Source organism: Macrobrachium rosenbergii, chromosome 48 (assembly GCF_040412425.1).
Source record: "Macrobrachium rosenbergii isolate ZJJX-2024 chromosome 48, ASM4041242v1, whole genome shotgun sequence".
NCBI classification, from domain to species: Eukaryota; Metazoa; Arthropoda; class Malacostraca; order Decapoda; family Palaemonidae; genus Macrobrachium; species Macrobrachium rosenbergii.
Genome location: NC_089788.1, coordinates 73,969,025 through 73,985,399, shown reverse-complemented (window position 1 = coordinate 73,985,399; position 16,375 = coordinate 73,969,025). Strand labels below are relative to the sequence as shown.

At 34.0% G+C, this 16,375-nt stretch overlaps 1 long non-coding RNA gene across 2 annotated transcripts in view; it reads left to right on the top strand.

Moving 5' to 3' along the window:
* The first annotated feature begins 986 nt into the window (after window positions 1-986).
* The window catches only part of LOC136831557 (uncharacterized), a 31,569-nt gene continuing 16,180 nt past the window's right edge, over window positions 987-16,375 (top strand). Inside the window, exons 1-2 of one of the 2 annotated variants that reach the window (XR_010850926.1) lie at window positions 987-1,055; window positions 15,912-16,088. This is a non-coding gene — a long non-coding RNA (uncharacterized lncRNA). Of the gene's footprint in view, window positions 1,056-12,325; window positions 12,577-15,911; window positions 16,089-16,375 lie in introns of those variants that run through there. The other variant, XR_010850925.1, reaches the window with a different exon arrangement.

Genomic DNA, 16,375 nt, shown 5'->3' with positions numbered 1-16,375 from the left:
AGGTGTTGCCCTGAGATTATAAACCCACTTGAGATTCGTGTATACGTGCTAAATTGCCTCCTGGAAAATCTGAAGCAAAGTCGAGGTTTTGCTTTGAGACTCTAAGCCCTGGATTTAATCATTTACTACATAAAAAAAATATGATCAACGTAACCAACTAAGCAACATCAAGCCAGGCCATTACTTGAATATGGCACTAGCAAAATGCCAAGCACTACCAGTACTCTTAGATCTGTGCCAAAAACCACTGGCACTTTTCAAAGACAGCATTTTCAGGGTTGCACCCTTACAACTGCGCCTTTTTACCCTTTGAAGGAGATTGCTTCAGAAGGTTTTTTAACCTTCATGTTCTCAGCTAGGCTTTAACAAACGTACTCGAAGATTATTAAATTTTCGTTCAAATCTATCATTGCCAGTGCTGAATATTTGTGTAATGTTTATCCTTTGATATGATCTAAGGTCACTGCATTGTCGATGTGATTTTTTTTTTAATGTTTTGCCCTGTCAGCTGACCACAACGAAGTTTGTATGTTTGTTGGTTGGTTTACTTATCTGTCTCATCGCAATCTCCCTATGTTTGGTCAATTCTTTCGGCAGAACCTTGCTTTATAGGATAATTATAACTTTGTAAGCTAGGTACGTATGAAATTTGGGCATTCTGGATAATAAAATCATCTATTATTATTATTATTATTATTATTATTATTATTATTATTATTATTATTATTATTATTATTATTATTATTATTATTATTATTATTAAGAAGTCTCTTCAGGTCATTATAAAACCCTGTCATGACGAAGGTCAAAAGAAAAATCAGGGGTATCCTTTTGCCCTAAGGGTCAGATCTGGTTGGAGAGATGGGTAGGAAGTTAATCTTTCCACCCCACCCCTTGCCCCACTCCTCCCCTTCCCCAGAGGGACTCACACAGCCTCTCTGTCCCCTTCAGGCCTTGTCACTGTTTACAGTTTAGTCTGATTCTGGAGTGACTCGTGTACAGAGGGATAAATAATATCTTCCGGCCCGTCAGACAGGGAGATGAAGGCGCAGAAGGTAGGTCACTAACACACTACGTAAAATTGATTGATTGACTGTACACAGCAATAATAGTTAGATGCACTGGGGTACGAAGGAGAGAGTGAAGGTGACTTTTCCAGTTTTCAGGCAACCAGGTTTAGCAAGACGTGTTTAGATAAACGGATTAGTGTGGAGATTTTTTTTATATGGTTCAGATTTGTGAGGTGTAGAAAGAAGCGCTGTGGGAAAGAATGTATTTTGTGCGACTACTCATCTCTGATAGTTTGCATGAGAGAGAGAGAGAGAGAGAGAGAGAGAGAGAGAGAGAGAGAGAGAGAGAGAGAGAGAGAGAGAATGGTCCACCCATCTATGCTACCTTTGTCATGCATTATTTGAAACCTCTTTAAATTCTTCTTGAATCGTCCTTCTCCCTTACTTTATCACAAGTGCCTTTGTCCTTTCATTTAATTAATTAATAATAATAATAATGAAACCATTTATTTCAGTTCAGTCCCATATACAGAGATAAACAACGAACAAACAATACAATAAACAAAATTAAGATACAGGGGGTAAGAAGTTATAAAAATAACCGACTGCGACCAAACAGTTGCTCAGTAGTGGAACACTAATAATGATAATCATGATAGTAACAATACTTCATCCTCAAGTCTCTCAGTCGACTTGTTGTTGTTTCTGAACAGAAAACAGAAAGGGAAAGAAAAAAAGAGCCTCTGGCCATGACTATTGACAAACACTCCAACCCTTAGGACGTAGGATCCATCGACCCGTTTCTCAGATTAGCGTTCCATTCCAGAAATATTCGGACTTGTTTTCTCTCTCTCTCTCTCTCTCTCTCTCTCTCTCTCTCTCTCTCTCTCTCTCTCTCTCTCTCTGTGGGTCAATACACCGTTCTCTGCTTTTCGCTTTGCTTTCTGCTTTTGGCATTTCATATACTTATGTTCATCTTACTAATGAATATCTTTTTTGTTGTATTTTTTCAGCTCCCCTTTCGCGTATGATCGGGAAATGACGAAAGGACGAAAATAATTCATTGTAAAATGTAATTACTTCTGCTACAGTACGTGATAGTGAGAAATAGATAATAATAATAATTTATTAGAATTATTAGTATTATTGTAAAATGCTATTAACCCACAGAATCTCCTGTGGGCATTATAAATTATCTCGAGCATAGCACAATAATTTTGGCTGTTACAAAAGTTGAGACGGTGCTATTTGTATCACCTGGATTACCTGAAGGATAATGACAAGTACTTCAAGATTTAGGTGATCATAAAAATGTCATTTGAAAATATGGCTTTATGTGGTAGATTTTACTCCAGAGTGGCAGATTTTAAACATCATTTATTCCCATTCAGATGAAATCATTGTATGACAAACTTGAGTACAAAATGATCCCTGACTTTTTCTTGGCCAGAGAAGGAACTATAGAGCGTGTTCTTCAGTTGTATCTCTATAGTTTCTCAGTACTCTGAGTAAAAGAGCAAGTCTTGAGTTAACTATGAGCTCAAATGTCTAATTGCATAGACCAATTGAAACAATAATGACTTCTCATATTAACTTTTGAAGAAATGTTTTGCTTTCTGGGCAACTGAACTGTTTCATATTTGCCAGTGCTCCCTTTTCCAAGCAAACAAAAAATTCAGACTCTTGTCTTTAAAAATCACTTGGAATTAGATAGATCCACTGAATTAATTATCTTTTGAACTCTTTTTAAACTAGGAAGGTGCTACATGTATGTTATTAAGCAACATATTTAGACTTTGGCCACTTCACAATAAAAGTTGAGATTTAAGTTGACTATGGACTCAGACGTCTAATTAAGTAGACCAGTTAGCATTAATCAGTTACGTCCTCAAGTCGTCATTGATCGAAATTGTTCATTCTTAAACCTTCAAATGGTAATAAGTGCATCATCACCATTCACTGAAATATTAAATTCTACTTGGACTACAAAGTCAAAACAGTTTTTTGGGGTGGGGAGGATTTTACACAGCACCCAACCCCACTTCCACTTTCCATTCAATGCACCACCTTTAAAACTTCAGAACAACAGTTTTGAGGTCAGCAATACCATCTCCACGTCCCAATGCTTTTGGGCTCTATAGTCTGATTAAATGTCACCTGGCTCCCAGACTATTTAAGCAAAGACTCTCGAACAAATTTCGTGTGGATGAAGTCTGCAACATTATCAGTCATCAGCCAATCAATGTCATTCTTTATATTTTATGTTTTTATCTTTAGGTTACTGAATACAATTAGTTTATCCATTCTTTTTGCTGGTCAGTAGAAAGAGGCTATTCTCACATTTAAGCTTCCATGGTGGTTAAAAAATCTAAAAAAATTTTTATTCATTCTTACTAATACATAACAAAATATGAGAAATCCCACACACTGCTTGAAAAAAGTAATTTCTTACGTCAAGGTGATAGTCTCACAGTAAATGCAAAACAGTTGATTGACGGTGTGAGTTGTGTTTAAGTGCGTTTCAATTACCATTCGTGCTCGTCTCAATAACAAAATAATTTTCGTAGTATATGGCTTTATTGGTAACGTGTGAGACTCGTAAATTTGTGCTTCGTTCCAGAAATGTGTAATGTTTAGATTGAAAAAATTAGAACAATATTTAATAAAATAATTGTCTGCTTACGGTAATCTCGTCGATAAGCACCAACCCTTGAATTTTGATACTGTTAAACCCGTAATAAATAATATCTAATTCAATAATTAAGAATTTATAGCGGTTTATGGTGATAAAAACCTACCCAAAAATGGTCAGATTCGCCGTAAGAAACATCCATCTTAAATTATAGAGTTACTGCTAAAGATTGTATGATACCGTTTTCTTTAAATCATCAAATTTATTATTAAAGAAAACGGCTCCAATTCCTGCTGGGCTAAACAGCACTATCCCGTCGGACCTTGAATCAATGTCTTCAGTTACTATGACGAAGTGTTAGTGATAGAATGTTGACGGTCTCAACCTTATGCAGGGACAGAAGGCAAGTTATTCTTACCTGTGCTTTTTGGCATTCATTTTTTTTATGTAGAATCCAATGTTGTATTAAATACTATATGTATCTATTGTATGTACTAAACACCTACAGAAAAATTTTCTTTTAAGATTCATCCAAACCGTTAGCTTAAGTGTGGGTGTAACTTTGTCATGGTGCTGTTTGATTGTAACGCTGGATAACAAATATGTATATTGATTCTCTCAACCACATGATAGTGAAGATAAAGGGGTGAAATCATTTTAATGTATCTACAAAGTGGGTCAGCTGGTGTGTGTGCGTGAGTAACATGACATTGAATTTGCTCTGTAATTCATTTTGACGTGGCAATTAATTTTCTCTCTCTCTCTCTCTCTCTCTCTCTCTCTCTCTCTCTCTCTCTCTCTCTCTCTCTCTCTCTCTCTCTCTCTCTCTCTCTCTCTCAAATCATTATTATTATTATTATTATTATTATTATTATTATTATTATTATTATTATTATTATTATTATTAAGACGTCTCTTCAGGTCTTTATAAGACCTTGTCATGGCAAAGGTTGAAAGAAAAATCAAGGTATCCATTTGCCCTAAGGGGCGGTTAATCTTTCCTCCTTCCCACCCCACCCCATCCGCCACCCCTAAAGATAGGGACTGCATCCCCTGTCCCATTCATTCTTCTGTTGTATCTAGATTTTGGTGATTTAAGCAGATTAAATCTTAGGTCAACTATGTACTCAAATTTCCCATTGCATAGACTGATCAACAACAAAACAATAACTTTTTAATCAACATTTGAATTGTTATTTTGCTTCTTAAATTGCTGAAATGTTCCATTTCTGTGTAGTTTTCTAAATACACACAAACAATAGACTCTTGTCTTCGAAAATCATTTAAAATTGCAAAGATCTACTTAATCAATTGCCTTTTAAACTTTCCTTAAAAATTAATGAACCTCTTGCATGTTTTGAAGCAACATATTTAGACTTTAGCCATTTCTTATTAAAAGCTAATTTTAATTTGACCGTGGACTTAAAAGTCTGAGAAAGTAGACTTATTAGCATTTTTAATTATTCGTTGATCGTAATTTTTTTTAGCTCTAAACCATCAAATACTGATAAGTGCACCATCAATATTCATTGAAATATTAAATTCTACGTGGACTACAAAATCACAGCAAAACAATTTGGGTTGGGGAGGGGTTATAACCCAAGCCCCCACCCCAACCCTTTCACATCTAATTCACCACCTTGAAAACTTCAGAATGACAGTTGAGATCAGTAATAGACATTCAACCATCCCAACATCCTAAACCTTTTGTACTCTACAGTTTGAATAAATGTCACCTGCCTCACAGACAGCTATTGCAAAGGCTCTTGAACAATATGAGTGTGGATGAGTCATCAGCCAATCGCTGTCAGTCTTACATCTCACGTCTTTCTCGTCAGGTTACAATGATTCCTTTTGGATATTGAGAAGTGTTTAGGGGCGTTCCAATTTCCATTCCTGTTTGTCTTCATTAACTAAACTCTTTGATAACTTGTGATTGTTTTCATCTTGTGAGACTCGTACATATGTGCTAAATTGTTCTCTGGAAAATGTAGAGCAAAGTGTTTGCTTTGAGATTCTAAGCCCTGCATTTAACCATTTACTACATGCAAACATATGATTAACGTAATCAATTAAGCAGCGTCCAACCTAGCCATTACTTGGGTGTGGCACTACCAAGCAATGCCAAGCACTGTGCCAGAAACCACTGATGGTTTTCAAAGACAGCAATTTCAGGGGTGTACCCTTACAACTGCGCTGTTTTACCCTTTGAAGGAGACTGCTGCAGAAGGTTTTAGCCTTCAGGTTCTCAGCTAAGCCCTTGGAATGACGTTGCTAGCCCCACGGCCCCTTACCCCTCCTCAAATATTCTGATACCTCTTGTAAGCCTCCCATTCAGCTACCAACTAGACTCAGTGTAGTAGCTTAACTCTTTTGATCATGTTTGTGTACGTTTCTGCATATGAATTGTATATTAATTAAAAAAACAGCTTTGGTTCATTTAAAGCTCTCATCTCTTCTTTATCGTCTGTAAATCGTCTGCTTGGTTCAAGTTACCAAAATGTCTTTGGCAGAAATCCTCAAAGATTATTTATTTTTAAGTAAAATACGGTGTTATTGGCAATAAAATTACTAGATATAGTACTATTTAACTAACCATATTTCATTTATTCAAATTTATATTTTTTATTAAATTTTTGGGAGAGTAAAGACAAAAGTACTTTCGAGAAAATGACACCTAACAAGAAAGAGCAGACGAACTTTTTAGAGGGAAACAGACCTAAAATAAAAGTATGGAAATGAGGTAAAACGATTGAAATGGTATAAAAGTACCTTTTTCACTGAAATATCGATACCGTATGTATATTAGCTTTAACCCACCTTACCTTGAACGTTTTAAGCTAAACATTCTCTTAAATCAAAAGAGTTGAAGTTATGTAGTTTTCAAAGTTGCCAGTTTATTATTTTTATAATAAATCTCTAAGCAGTTTTCGTAACTTCTACCAGCTGGTTTTTATGGCTAATAAATTATTATTTATCTCGTGATCAATATTGCACATTGAACAGAGATATATTACTCATATATCATTAAAATCATAGACAATATATGAATTAAATGCAATGTCTTGCCCTTTTATGTTTATCATTATTTTACATGGAGGTCATAAATTATATGATTCACTTATATGCTTAAAAGATTAATGAAATATTTCTAAAGATATTACACCCTTCCTTCAATCTAAAGCTGCTTCATTTTTTATGTGATGGTTTTATTATTACTTTTTATTCTTTAGGTCCGTTTCCCCTCTCGGAATATGTCTCGATCTTGCTTTACAAGACGACTTTGACCAAAGCTCAGTAGAATGTCTAATTTCTTTTAGTTAAATCTAATTTTTTCAGAGTTTATGACTTATTAATATTTATTCTGACCCAATCTATTGTTATTGTGATGTATATTTAACGAATTTTTAAACGTTATGTTGTGTTTTACTTTATCTTTCTGTCGGTTTCTCAAATGAGCATGACTTTATGTTTTACCAGATAGCCTTAGCAAAACATCTTTAACATTCCGAATTTTTTAATAGATTATGTCTTTAATAATGCTTATTGGTACAAGAAATAGTAATGATATCTTTAATTATTATATCTTATTAAGTTAATTAACAAAAAATAATTATATATTTTATCATTCAAAAGTTTAGACAATAGCTATTTTTTGGTTTCAGCCTGAAATACAATAGTTGCTAATAAATATTTTTAATTTAGATTTATTTCAACCATTTTCGCAAAAAGAACGAATTACCTTTTGACTGCAAACGAATGAGAGTTTAATTCATAATTCTTCAATTATGTTTCTACAATAAAATCTGGTACACCTTATGTGAAATCGAAGCTACATCTTCAGTGTAAACAAAAAAGTTGTCAGTTACTCCCTTTCTGTTTTATTTATTTTTAGTTATTATAATTGCCAACAGATGTCTATAGCGTCAGTGTCCAGAATTTTTTAAAGGATAACAAGCCTAAAGGTAAATACCTAATCATGAAAATACAAAGTAGATTGGATAAATAATAGACCTATGTTATAGCTATAAATTTTTATTTTGATAATATATAAACTTAATAGTTTTAAAAAGTGAAACCTCCAAATGTAAAGAGTTTTCCATTTAGTGTTGTTTCCCCTCTAGAAATTCGTCTGTTTCAACAAACGCACTCTGAGAAGATTTTGAAGTTTTTTTTTTATGTCAAATCTAACATTGTTAGTGCTGAATATTGGTGTAATGTTTATTCTGATACGATCAACGGTCAAGGCATTTTCTGTTTAATGATTTTTGTTGTACTATGTTGACCTGTCAGCTGACCACAACGATGTTGTATGTTCGTTGGTTGGTGTACTTTTCTTTCTCATTGCATTCTCCCTATATATACAGTACAGTCAATTCTGTTAAGTAGAACCTTGCTTTATAGGATAATTATATCATTGTAAACTAGGTACATATGAAATTTGGCCATTCTGGATAAGAAAATCAGCTATTATTATTATTATTATTATTATTATTATTATTATTATTATTATTATTATTATTATTATTATTATTATTAAGAACATCTCTTCAGGTCTTTATAAAGCCCTTTTATGACAACGTTCGAAAGAGAGAACAATACTATGCTCTTAAGCAACAAATTTAGTCTTCAGCCACTCATTTAAAAATCAAGATTAATTTGGCCATGGACTCAAATGTCTGTTTAAGAAGATTTATTTGCATTTATTAAATACGTTCTTAAGTAGTTGTTGACCCAAATGTTTCATTCTTAAACCATTAAATGGTGATAAGTGTGTGAGAGTAATTTCTTACGAAAAGACATATATATCTCTCTCTAAATGCATAGCAATAGACAGGTGTGTGCTGTGTTTAGGCACGTTTCAATTACCATTCATATTATTCTTTAACAAAAGTATTCTTGTAATACGTAGCTTTGTTGGCAACTTGTCAGAACTGTAAATATGCGCCTCCTTTCAGATATGTGTAATATTCAGTTACAAAAAAAAAACAGCAGTATTTGATACAATAACTGTCTAATTACAGCAATCTCTACCAATAGGTACCAACAATATGAATTATGACACGTTTTATGCTGTACTGATAATATATAAGTAAGAAATTAGCAGTTTATAACGGTAACTGGTGATGAACACCTGCCCAAAAATGGTAATTTGCGCCGTAAGAAACATCAGTCTAAAATGTTAGAGTTACTGTTAAATAATTCGAAGTAACGTTTTCTTTAAATCATAAAATTTATGATTAAAGAAAACGTATTCTAATTCTTGCGAGGCCAACCTCATGCGCTCGAGTCAACGACTTCTCAGTTACTAAGTCGAAGTGTTAGTGAATTGACGTACTCGGTCTCGTCCTCAAACTGGGACAGAAGGCAAGTTATTCTCTTGCATTTTTTTGGCGTTCAAGTTTTTTGTTTTTTACGTAAAATTCCTTCTTGCATTGAGTATTGTATTTATCAACGTAATTAAGATTTACATTTTTTTTAAAGATTCGTCTAAACCGTTAGATTCAGTGTGGTGTGTCATTTTTCCATAATTCCGTTTTGATAAGTAATACAGAATAACAATTTTTATGTTGATTATATTATTCTCTCTCTCTCTCTCTCTCTCTCTCTCTCTCTCTCTCTCTCTCTCTCTCTCTCTCTCTCTCTCTCTCTCTCTCTCAGCTCAGGAATTCAAATTTAAACGTTCAAGGGCAAAACGAGTATACGAAAATTGTCTGTATACTAAAAGGTTCATGCTGCAGTAGTGTTGAAGATCACAAGGCCTAAGTTCAATCCCACGGGTGAGGAATAGGTGTATTATTTTTGGCCTTGTTTCCAAATATATATATATATATATATATATATATATATATATATATATATATATATATATATATATATATATATATATATATGTGTGTGTGTGTGTGTGTGTGTGTAAATATATACATATATACTAAAGGAGAAACACTTAAAACGTGACCAAACTTTCTGAATTAAACAGAAATAACAATACAATGACATATGCATTCAGTGGGAAAATAAAATTATTATTATTATGTATAAATAATGCAATATCTTATTTAAAGATAATAATCTGTAATTTTGCTCTGGTGGTCAAAATCTAGGAAATCAGTAGACAATGAACCAGTTATCATTATAACAAAACATTAAATTGAGCCAAGGTAGCATTATAATTCACATCATTTCGGTTATTACTTACAAATACGTGGAAATGATCAGTGTAGTCAGTAAAGTAATGCTGAAACTGGTCAGTACTTGGATGGAAACCTACCAAGAAATGTCAAGCAATGCCGGTATTTATTGGTACTTCCCAAGACAGCACTGTCCAGGTTGTACCCTTACTTCTATTCCTTTTTCCATCTGAAGGGGTGGCTCCAGAAAGTGTTATCCTTCCTGTGGGGATAAAGTTACTTGTCCTAAGCCCACCTCCAACTCCTCCCCCATAGGCCTTGAGAAACTTGAGGGGTATCCTGGGCTCTGATTGGGAGAATGAATTTAATAATAATGCAGTTGAATTACACGGCACTTTCCTGCTTAGAATCCCGGGCATTACACATAATGATTATTAACTCAGGGCTCACTGTGAATGGTATTGATACCGAGGGTAGAAAAAAAAATCATTTTACGATTGAAACAAAAAGAGGACACCCTACACACACACACGCACTTAGCCAAAGTAGTGTTTTAATTCATCTTTCGAGTATTGCTCATACATACATATGGTCATTCAAGCAGTGAGTATGGTCAGTACTTGGATGGGTAACTACCAAGTAAGGTCCGAATCTGTCTCGGACAGTTGGCACTTCCTAAGGCAGCAATGAAGGTGCCAGCTTCCCGGTTCTGAGGGCAAGGTTATCACCCCAACTCTATCCTAACCGTTGTTTGTGTATTTGTTGGCTCTTATTGGTAAAATCCAATCAACGCACTGACCAAGCCCAGTTTTTCTTGACTTTGCTTTATCATGTGTATGAACGTACGTATGCATACTTTAAGACACTGTTGCCGTTCACTTCAATGTTTTATTTAATGGCATCTCGTGTTCTGTCTAAGCGATTTTGTATCGTAAAATTTTAAATTTCCTCGGCCAATTCGTCTGCTTTGTTGTGTTACCAAAACGCTTTTAGCAAAACCCCTTTAGATTACTAGTTTTTTTCGTAAAATATTACGTTGTTAAGAAAATAATTATTGATATAAGAACATTTTATAATTATAAACATTTATTTAAGCAAATATGTTTAATATGGTAATCTATGAAATATAGACAATAGTGTTTTTCTGAATATGATCAGCTGATGAGAAAGCGTTCAAATAAAATAATTGCTAGAAGCTGCCACTCAAAATTTTACCTAGTAGTTCTAAAAGTGATTTCCATAAGTTCCACTCACTATACTTAAGTTAATTAGTCAATGTATATTTAATGATTTGTATTGTAGGTTAAACAAAGAAATATTGCACATATGCTGTTAAAATATTAGCTTTGCTGCGTTACAACGAGTTGCCAGATAGTATACTTATCGAAACTTATCGAAATGTACTGAAAGACTTCAGTTATTTAGTCCCAGGTCACTTTTATGCATGTAAAGTAAAGTAAGAACTATTTATAAATATTTATTCCAAGGTAACTATTTTCAAGTAACGATTTCAGTATTGTTGAATCTCCTCTGTAGTTTTGTTTACTATTTGGAAATATGTCTGCCTCTTCTTTTACAGTACGACTTCATAAGAGTTGCCCGTAGAAAAGTTCCCTTTATTTCCAACTGTGTTTTAAAGGCTAAGCTTTAGAGCTAATTATTATTTATAAATATTTCTGTTCCATATAATGCCAGTAAATTGTCTGTCCAACGCTTTTTGAGAAATGTGCTTTAGTGTTTTACTTTTAGCAATGCGTCAGTTTCTTACATTCGTCGGATTGCTTATTTTACCAAACAGTGATAGCAAAAAACCTTAAAGACGTCTTATGTTTAGGTAAATTTTACAAAGATTAAATATCATCAGTAATAATATATAATAAAATTATATTTAATTTTATATTTTACTGAATTTTATAGCTGAATAGTATATTTATATATAAAATTTAAAAATTTAGACAATAGTTAGATCTTGCGTAAGCCTTATAAACTTGAGTTGCAAGCTAATGTTTTTAATTATATTTATTTCATCCATTTTTTTAGCATAAAATAACTGTGTTTTGACGTATCGCAAATTTAGTATTATTTTATGATATATAAGTTATATAATTTTTTAATATTTTATACATCTTTGATGAAATCGCCATATCTTCAACGTAAACAAAAAAAGTTCCCAGTTACTATTTTTTAACTTCTTTTATTTCGTAGTTACTTTAATGCCAATAGATGTCGATAGCGGCGGTGCTCTTCCCCCCCCACCCCCACCTCTAACAAAAAAAAAATAAAGGAAAATGGGAGATCGTAGTAAGATTGGATGACTTATATTTAAGATATGAATATGAATTATCGTATAATCTAACTTGGTTAGTGCTGGAAACTTATGGATATTTATCGATTAATAAAATTTCACTGTATTGTCTATTTGGCCATTTCTGTTATGCTTTGCTGACTTCCAACTGTCCACAATGACAGGGATTTTAGTTAATATATCCGGCTAGGGGATTAATTATGCTAGGGAAGCCGTAGCATATAATTAAAATAGATGTGTAAAAAAATTTTATTCAACTGGATCTCTTAATGTTATATATAAAATGTACTAGAAGTGGTTTGAAATAATGTTCAAAATAGGTGGAACATTATGGGAACGTTGGTCGGGCCATGGTGTCTGAGTGCCTCCTGTTCCCCACTACAGCAATAAGCTTTCATTACGGTCGTATTTTAATGGTGCTGATTAAACGGACGGTCTTCTTCCTTAATACTGACGTCTTCACCAATGCTGAAATAAGACACGGCCACTAAAACCGTAAGTTATGTGTAGAAGGTTGACGCTTTATTTTAAGATTTAGACTGAGTCTTTGTGTCAAGTCCTGTCATATTTTAAGGCTAAATGCTTGACCTTTAACGATGTGGCTAAGTGAAAAATTATTTTAAAATGGTGTTTTGGTGGTTAGGCTATGTTGAAAGGTTAATCTTGTAAAATGGTCGCTGTGTTTAGTAGCGTACCAGTCTCTTTGGGGGGTGAACATGGTAATTCTAAGCAACAGTTCTGCATGGACTGTTACCTTAGAAATTGGGTTTTCCTATACTTTTAGTGTTGTTGGTGAAGGAGGTGGTGTTGTTTATTGTCGGTCAATTATTATTAACCTCATATCAACCCAACATGGTTGGGGACCCTTTGGGAACGCAGGGTTTTGGGTGTGTAAAATAGTTGGTTCCGCACATGCACAATTCATAGCGAGCCTTATGTTTAATAAGGGATTGGCCGAGGAAACCTGTTATCAAAGGAACTATCATATACTAACCTAATGTACCCTAACCTAGCAGCCCGTGTTACGTAGCCCCCCCCCCCATCCCCCCATGAAGGAAACTCTACTTTTTACCAAACGCTCCCTTGTAACAATGCTCATGCATGGTAGCATTCCAGGTTGGCCAGTAATGCAACTTCTTAATTACAGTTGACCAACAAAAAAAAAATGGTAAATTCTGGATAAGCAACCAAAATACTAAAGGAAAAATCAATTTCCAAAGCAATATTCCATGCAGAGCTATTGTTCAGTTCTACCAAAGTCCTATTTTCATAAACATTTGCGAAGGTTAAAGAAGAAATTTTTGTTTTGAGACATGAAAAATATAAATTATAAAGCAGAAGGCTGGAGTCTAAATAACAGGCAGAGCTAAATGCCCCAATCAGCAACTGGAGGAAACTGGGCTGCCTTAGTGTTCTTCAGTTTTACTAGTGCTGTAGGCTATGTGCAGTACATTAATTTTATGTATGAATTAGCCTAGGTCCTAGGATGTTAAAATTTATCATTTCTAGTAGAATATTTTGTAGCCTAATGTCATGGTACTTACCAAATATGTATATAGTACTTTTTACGACAACTTGTATTTTATGCATTTTAGATTATTATTGATATTGTACACCATACTTTTAATATTCTGTATTTTCCATCCTCAGATATAGTTAGTACTGGAATGTAGAGAAAACTGGTTTTTTTAGGATGACGGTAGGCTTAACCGTAAATATGAATTGTATAAAATGTGGGTCGTGTTTATAGGCCAAATTAGTATTAATCACATTTTAACCTGACTAGTTTAGGTGGAGCTTTCCTCTCTGAACTCCAATGACTTCTCCTGACCTAGAGTGCCTTAGCCTAAGTCTTTAAGTAAGATTTAAAGGGCTGCGTCGTAACCTTACGTTCTCTAACTGAAAATAAACCAGACGTCCAGGTCCTTACCTGGTATGGGACATCATCTGCCTTTGACCTGCCTATTCTAACCTAGCCTTGCATGCTGCTTCTAACTGGCAAAGAAGTGACCCAATCTCCCCCATAGCATCGTGCATAATATACAACATAAGATTGGTAGGCACCTTGTCTTAATCCCAGTAATTAAGATTGGTAGGTACCCTGTCTTAATCCCAGTAATTAAGAGCTGTACGTACCTTGTCTTAATCCCAGTAATTAAGATTGGTAGGTACCCTGCCTTAATCCCAGTAATTAGGATTGGTAGGCACTTTGTCTTAATCCCAGTAATTAGGATTGGTAGGTACCTTGTCTTAATCCCAGTAATTAAGATTGATAGGTATCTTTATCGTAATCCCAGTAATTAAGATTGGTAGGTACCTTGTCTTAATCCCAGTAATTAAGGTTGGTAGGTACCTTGCCTGAATCCCAGTAATTCAGTTTTGAGTTAGGAAAGGTATTTATCCTTACAGCTGGTTTACTGTTGAATTTACATATAAGGTTAAATCATTGCCATTGCAATTGGTGCTTTCTACACATAATGCAGCCATTGTTAAACTGAGTACAAGTATATTGGGTGTTGAGAACTGGGGGGAGTCAGAAAAAAGTCGAACTTAAGCTTTAGAATTTACAGTTATGCTTAGTTGTAAATGGCAGGTAATTATTTTGTTACAACACAAAAAGTTGATATTAAAGCTCATGAATAGGATAAGTGCCCACAAGAAATCATGCAAGCCATCTTATTTTTTATGGGTAAATACAAAACTCATTCACTTGCTGTTTTCATTACCTACAGGGAAATTTGCTAAAATAACTTGTTTGAAAATTTCTGATTTTAAATTTAGTGATGGTAATGAACTAAAGGACCACAGTGTTACTAAATTGCTGGATTGGTTAGTGGATTTGTACTTTTATATATTACATGCTAGATGATGAATACTTAGCAAGACAACTTTTTTTTTTTTCCTTTTCTTCAGTTATACACTGATGCTTAAAACTATTGTATTAATGTTCAGAACATTTTTTGTCGCATTGAAGTCTCTTGGTCTGTCGGATGTTTGAGAAAATATTGGAAAGGATTGTATGCTTTTGAACAATGAATTTAGTTTGATACATATTTGCCCTGAAATATTCTCCACAGTAATTATACACCTGGATGAAAAAGTTAACAGCTGAAGGGAAATTGTTTGGGATAAAATGCTCTTATATTACTAGTGCTGTTGGTGAAAAATGCAGATGCACATGAATGCCAGAAGGTTTGTGACTAAAAAATCATTAAAGTACTGTACTTGTTAAAGAGTTAAGATATTTTATAGTCAGTATTTGATGGGCTAAATATTACTTCAGACCAAGGCTTGAATTGTAATACCAAAAAGGTTATTGGTGTCAGAAACTGAAGTTGGGGCTGCTGAGAAACTAAAAGTTTTCCTTTGATATATGTCATTTTTATTTTCAAGGTTTGGTAATAGTGATAACTTTTTTTTAAATGGTTACGTAGCAGTGCAACTTTGCTTTTTATGAAAACAATCAAATCTCTAGGATTTCAAAAAATTACTTATCAGGATCATTGAAAACAGTTGATTTCCCAGATTTTATAAATGCAAAGGCTTGAGATAACCTTCTTCGTGCCTAGTGTTCCAAACTGATATATGGAATTTTCACACACCCACATCAGATAAAAGAAAAAAAGGCACCTTGTAGCTCACAATGAGATTTATAGTACAGTACCAGAAATCCCAGACTAATTGGCCCTTGTTGCAGGTGGGCTATACCCAAACCTGAATCTAGTTGCTCATATTCATATAATCACTACAGTATCTTTATTGTCACCTAAGACTACTAGCTGCTAAAGTAGCTGAGGTTTTCCTAATAATTTCCATTCTTTTTTTTCCAGTCATGGTTGATCTTCAGCTGTCATTTGAGGAACACAGTGTTTCTCATCGAAAGGGATTGGCAACTTAAAATTTTGAGGGTGGAGTGAGACTACTTGACCCTTCTTGAACCCCAATTTCAGGCAACTGGTCAAGAGCCCTTCCCAAGACCAATAGAAGAATCCTCTCCACAGTTTCAGGTATACAGGTCAGGTATTCTGTGTTCTATTTCTTGAGAAATTCTGAGACTTTTCTTCAGTTCAGCCATGAGAACCTATCTTGAGTCACCTATACAATAATAATGAAAATCGTGTAATGACACTAATTTTATTTTTCAGGTATACGTAAAGTATCTCGTATTTATGTGATGTAAATTAATTTCTGGGTCTTTAAATATATTCAGTAAAATTAGTAGCAAGCTTGGAAAGGTTCAGAAAAAAGCTCTATGAAATTTATATACAGTATCTTGATTTTGGCCGGTGAACCT